This window comes from Drosophila tropicalis, unplaced genomic scaffold (genome assembly GCF_018151085.1).
Source record: "Drosophila tropicalis isolate 14030-0801.00 unplaced genomic scaffold, ASM1815108v1 contig_694, whole genome shotgun sequence".
In the NCBI taxonomy this organism is placed as follows: Eukaryota; Metazoa; Arthropoda; class Insecta; order Diptera; family Drosophilidae; genus Drosophila; species Drosophila tropicalis.
In genome coordinates, this window is record NW_027173176.1 from 3,605,416 (window position 1) to 3,611,899 (window position 6,484).

Below are 6,484 nucleotides of genomic sequence, written 5' to 3' on the forward strand. Positions count from 1 at the left end.
GTTAGCAATGCTTTGGAATGAAATTGATGGAGAAGCCAGCAATAGATTAACCAAAATGTGTGCATAACGATCGGTGAATATATTGGCAAATATCAGTTTGGCTATGGAAAATCGTTATATTCCACCAATTATGTGCTATAAAAGCATTATGTGGCCTTTACGCTGTATTGATGATCACCAGATATATTGACTAAGAATGAATAATATTCTATCGACTTATGAATCTCTAGTCTTAGGATACCTTATGGATTTCATATAAATCTGTAGTAAAGAGAATCTAGCAAATAACAGTTTACCTACAGTTGTTTTTTTAGGAATCTATTTAGTTAATATTGAAAGAAAAAAAAAATAAAAATAAAATCTATTAACTATTCTGATTAATAATAATGCAAACCAGTTTCATAAGGCTTTTGAGTAAATCTTTCCCTTGATGTTAATCTATTTAAAATTCCAAAAAAAAAAATAACCATAAAACTCCTAATTAATGCTGTTAATAAATTTATTTGCTTTTACCCTTTTTTTGTTTCAAGTTTCCTAGATATTTGCTTAACTAACTAAAATATAAGATCCCAACAAACAGATTACTCTACATTTTCCTTCATGATGTATTTACAATGATATTTTTGTTTTGTTGACCTCACTTGACACTTACGCGGCTCCGTCAAAAAGCCATCATTTTGTCCACGAACTCGACATATGGCCAAGGCCATGCCCATGATATAAGCCAAGAGCACACTCATTTTAGTGTTTGATTGATTCAATGGGATTTCCTTGGATTGTTTTTTTTCTTTTTCTAATTGATTTTGAATTTGAGGAACTCCCCAGACAATGCACAAAATGTCTTTCAACTAACATCAACGAGTTGCAAATGAAAACTGAAAACTGAATGAATGGAAAATCTTTTACAATACTCTTTAGCTAGAGGCTTTCGATGTTGGTGAGGCTATGCCATGCCATGCTCTGCCAGGCCAGGCCGTTGGGGGAAAACTTGATTTCAGTGCTGCGAAAAAAATTTCGCAATTGCATTTCGGTTTGTTAGCCAGTTGGCCGAGCTGGGCCATTGGAGAACAGTTGCAGTTTTTATTTTTTCTTACACTATACACAGCGAACATTACACTATGGTCATTTCGTCATCGATTCGTTGGTGTTGATCGTGTTTGCGGTGAGGAAATAAAAATAAAAGTCTCTTTGAATAAACACACATAAATGAAACTATCAGAAAATATGGACTTTAAGGTACCCTAGACATTTTTTAAAGCCATTTTAGGAAGAAATTTTCATTTCATCTTCATGTCTGCGATTGATGATTGAAAACATCGCTTATGAAATCATTTATTTTTGCTTATTTATATATTTTTTATATAAATGCATATGCCCCAAAGTAAACTTAACAAAAATAATGTGCAAGAGCCGCCGCCAAAGGCTGATACTATGATGTTGACACTTGAATTTGCCGACCGAATTGCGACATCAAAATTGATAAACAAAGATTTTGATTTGAATTTTTCGTTTGTTTTATGTTTTCAATATTTAACAACACTAAAAAAATATATACATATATGTATATACATGTATTTGTATTATAGAAATAGAAAGAAGCAAAGGTAAATAAAGTAAGCGTATTACTTACTGTCTATCAACTGTTGTCTTAGGGCCCAAGTAGAGTAAAGGAAAAACAGCCATCGACTGACCAAAACTGACCACCCAAAAGAACTTGAACAAATGGCAGCAACTTTGTCAGACAATCTTGAAAAAAATAAAACCAAACTTACGCATAGCCGAAATTCATATATACACTTCTTGTTATAAGTAAGATTTCCATAGGCCAAGTCAACAATCTCATGTGTGACATTTCGCCAACTCAAGATGATATCTCCTAAGTTGGTTAGTTTAATCATTCAATTTGTTCGTCTTCCTCTCGAAAGTATGACCAATTTTATAAGAGTATTAACATGCAGAGGCAGTTGGAGAAGTAAAGAAAATGAGACAAGCATTTTGGTCATATATCAGGCTAGATGTCAGGCCAAAAAATAAAAAAAAAAAATTGGGGGGAAAAAGTAGTCAGGGAATCAACTCAAGTGTGTGGATGGGCAGCAAATTTATTTGGCTTGCAATCAGTTAAATGAAATAATTTGCCAAATTGAATTGCAATGATGGCAAATCTACAGACTGTTACATCTTATTTGGTGTTTTTTTTTTTTGTACTTGCTTAAAAGTTGTTATTGATATATCATATTTGAAAGCCATATAGCTTATTTCAACATCAAATAGAAAATGTTGTACGAAATGATTATTTAAAATGAAACCCGAATTGCAAAAAGTAAAACCAATTTGCCTTATCTCATAAGACTTCATAATTTGCCTAGCCAAGCAAACAAAAGCTGTACCCAAAAAAAAAAAAAAAATAAAAATCAGGTGAGATGAGTATTGGGGGGATTGGCAAAAGAAAAGATGATGACAAAATGGAAGGAAGGACGTAGGACATCAGCATTATTAAGTTCTAAAAACAATGAGTAGCACATTAAAAATAATTATCTAAGGGTTGTCATCATCATCAGCAGCAGCAACACACGCAGAGAAAGAGAAAAAGGACAGCCAAAAATCTCGGGTGAAAAACTTTTTGGACACAAACCAAAAATATGCGCATGTTAATTTAAATAGAGTGAGGACACACACACACACACACACACACACAAACAGTAAGGCAAAAGGGCAGCGAGACAAATAAAAGCGCAACCGGTGAGAGTACCGCTGCTCTCCTAAGCCAACCCAACTGGCCTTCCCCTTCTCCAGGACATGGCTCTTGTCTTCAGTCCAGTAGGTCGAGTGGTAGGGAGGGGATGTGTTTTTGTTTTTGTGACGGTAAAGGGGTGTGAAGGGGGCAGAGCAAATATTAATCCGCAAAAAGGAATTGTCACAAATTGTGTGCCCAGGGTTTTTGCTTTTGCTCTGGGCAAACAACAGCTGCAGTAGCAATGGCACAAACCAAAAAAAAACCTTAAAAAAAGGACAGAAGACCTTCATTTTACAGTGTATGTGTGTGTGAAAGAGAGAGGGAGAGAGATGGAAATTGGGTGTGTGTGTGTGTGTGTTTTGGGGGGTGTTCTCGCTGATTGTTTCAAATCGCAAGTTTGGCTTACCTTTTGGGGAATTAATTTGCCAAATAAACGCTAACAAAATGCAGGCAACTGGACAAGGACAATAGACCAGGTCCAACAGCCAACAAGAGATCCAACTAATAGGATTTTGATGATAGTTGCTTGGTTTCGGTTGGGTTTTCGTTTCGTTCGTCTCTACAACTTCATTCTTCTCCGCTGTATTCCTTTTTTTGGTTTTACTGTTGCTCCTGTTGGCCGCCATAATCAATTTTTGGCCAGTTTTTGACCTCCCTCCACTCTCATTCTATCTCTATTGCTCTCGAAGAGATGATTGCGGCTTGTGACCCATGAAATGAGTTTTGCCATGTGTATGTGTGTGTGTGTGGGGATGGGGTAAAGGTGGTTAAATGCAGACTGAAATGGGCAAAAGAACTGCCAACTGAGGCACAAAACCAAAATCTGCGGCACATTTTATATATTCATGACTTTCTCACTTTTTATACCAGGGTTGAAGCTGCTGCTCCTGCCGCACTGAATCCAAATCTACTAAAATATGCATGAATTTGCCAAAAAAAGAGAAAAAAAATTCTTTTACAAATATTAACTACAAGAATTAGATATTTAAACATTCAAAAATCATTTAATTACTTTAATCTTTCTGGCTTTAATTATTTATTTCGTTTTGATGTTATCTTTTAGATAGCATTTATTTAGCATTTTTGAAGTTTGTGATAAGGAATTAGTCAATGGATTAGGATGGGTTTATAATGGTACCTGAGACAGCTGATCAACTTATTATTAAAATCTTGGATTAGAGTCAACCAATTCGGCTACAAATCGTTAAGTTTTAATCTTACTGAGTGCAATTCAATTTTAAAGTTCTAATTGGTTTTTGAATAATTGTGTTGCCAGTTTATAAAAGTGCAGCCCTGGTAAACCTTTCTTTTGCCCCTTCCTTCTCTTTTATATTCTCTGTGATTCGCTTCTTGTTTCATCTCTTTTGTTTGTTTTGTGGTGGGCATTATAATTAATTTCAGTTGGCCCAAATATGTAAATTTTTTGATTACGACTGCAGTAAACCGAGAAAAAGAACAAACAAAAAAAAAATAAAAGAAAGAAAAAACAACATACAGAAAGTATAAATGCATAAATATTACACATACGCACTGTGTACAGCTATCCCATACAATTTTGTGCTGAATCTCTCTATGCCTGTTGGCCTCTCTCTAAGCCGCTTAAATTGACAGGTTTTCTCTACAAATTGTGATAGGCAAGAGAGGTCTGAAAAGATAGAGAGAGAAAGGGAAATAAGGATGGAATGAAAGGAGTGAGCGGCGAGATGTTCTGTCCAGCATGTGTGACCATGTTCCGGTCGCAGTTCATCAACTGAAAATGCAACTTTTCGTTTTTTTTTTACTCTCATCTCCTCTTTTTTTTTCTGTTTTTGTGTTTTGCCTCGTTATAACTGAGGCAAAACTTTTTATTCCCACTGTCTCTCGTCTCTCTCGCATAGCCTCTCCCTTTCTTTTCCGTTCGCGACTTCCTGACTTTAACTTTAAATGAAATGCCATAACAGTTTGGCTAAAAAACTTTACATAGATTAGCAGTAACACAAAAAAAAACAGAAAAACACTAAAAATAACCAAAGGGCTTAACCATTTACATTTATAACGAAGCCTACGTACTCTTTTCTTGATGTTTTGTTTGAAAAGGATTGAACTGAGAATAGAATTACTTTACTTTTATAGTCAAAATTAAAAAAGGATTTTTTTGAAAATGTCAATCCTCTTATAGCCAATATCCTAATGAAAGTTATTGATGTCTTTTCAAAATCTATAAAACTGTTGGATCTTAATTGAAAATTGTTATATATTCAACTAAATTAAAGTATGACTTTTTATTTAAGAAATTGTGTGTGACTTGCTAATATTATTTTCATAGTTACTTAAAAAGTTGTTAACAAAAAACCAACTGGTAACATGCCCCTTCAGCAGAGTATAAAAAGTCAAAAAGTGTAACAAACAAAAAAAAATTAGTCTTTATTTAATTAGTAACTCATGAGGACAACTTTTTAATGAAGCACTTTTTGTTTTTTGTTATTGTTGTTGTTGCCGGTTGCTTTCGTTTATTTGATGAAACAGTAAATTATGTATTTATTTATAATGAAAGGCCAGAAAAGAAAAAAACAAGGGTTTTTAGTGTATTTTTTGTTTTCTTCTTTTGTTTTATTAAAGCCCATTTATGTCTTGGCATGTGTCTTGAGTCTAGAAAGTTTTTCGTCAGCCAACCGCAATGTAAATTTAAACTGATTTTGATAAACAAAGAATAGTCAAGTCTAGTTGGTGGGGCAAAGCGACGAGGCGAGGCTGTCAAGACAGAGGAGCCCAAGCCCAAAGTAAATTTGCCTAGACAACAACAAGCAGAACAAACAGTTTTGACTAAGTCTAAGTCTAAGAAAACCTATTAGTTGTGTGTTATATGAAACCGTCAAGCCCCCCAAAAAAGCAACTAAAACTATAAATTTCAATAGACAAAGTCGCAGAGAGGGTGAGAGATAGAGATAGGGTGGAGTGTGGAAAAGGGAGAAAGAGCAAAGTTTAGAATAAACAGCAGAAACAGCTTAAATTGCCACCAGGGCATACATATACATAGTAAAAGAGAGTTTTGTGGGCAAAATATCTTCTGACTGTGGCACACATACTTACTGTACTTACACACATATTTGGCAGACAAACAAAATCTCAAACCAAAAACCAAAGTCATCAACGCCATCCAAAAGTTTGAACTAGAGATGGTAACGTGAGTAAATTTAATGCATATTTTGCATAAAATAAAAATAGTTTCTTATGCCTAGACAATTTTTATTCGTAATCCTTTTTTGAAAATAAAAATTCATACAAGTTTAGGTAAGTCATCTCAAAATCCTTGGCAAATGAACTTCGGAGAGTTTTTTCAAAGTATAATTTTCAATTTCTGTTCTCACATAAAGCAAAATCAATTTAGCGAAGAACTTTTTTAATTGAAAGAACTTTTACGTGTGCAGATTGAAAATAAAATAACAAATGGAAAGAAGAACACATCAAAACAGTTTCTAAAGATTTATTTTCTTAAGCTTTTTTCCCCCAAACATATATAGGAATAATCAAACGTCTCGTCACTAAATTTGTTGGGCAATCATCAACATTCATTTCAAACCTTGGCAAATAATTTGAAAAATCAACACAAAACTGACTTTCCCCCTAATGTCCCAATATTCGCTTTATATTCAAGATGACACTTTTTGTGAAAACCTATCTACCACCCACAATTTGCCTCTTGGCGTCTTAGTGCCACGCCTCCGAAAAACCGTTGAAGTTTGCAGCAGTTTCGTTAACCCCCCATTCCCA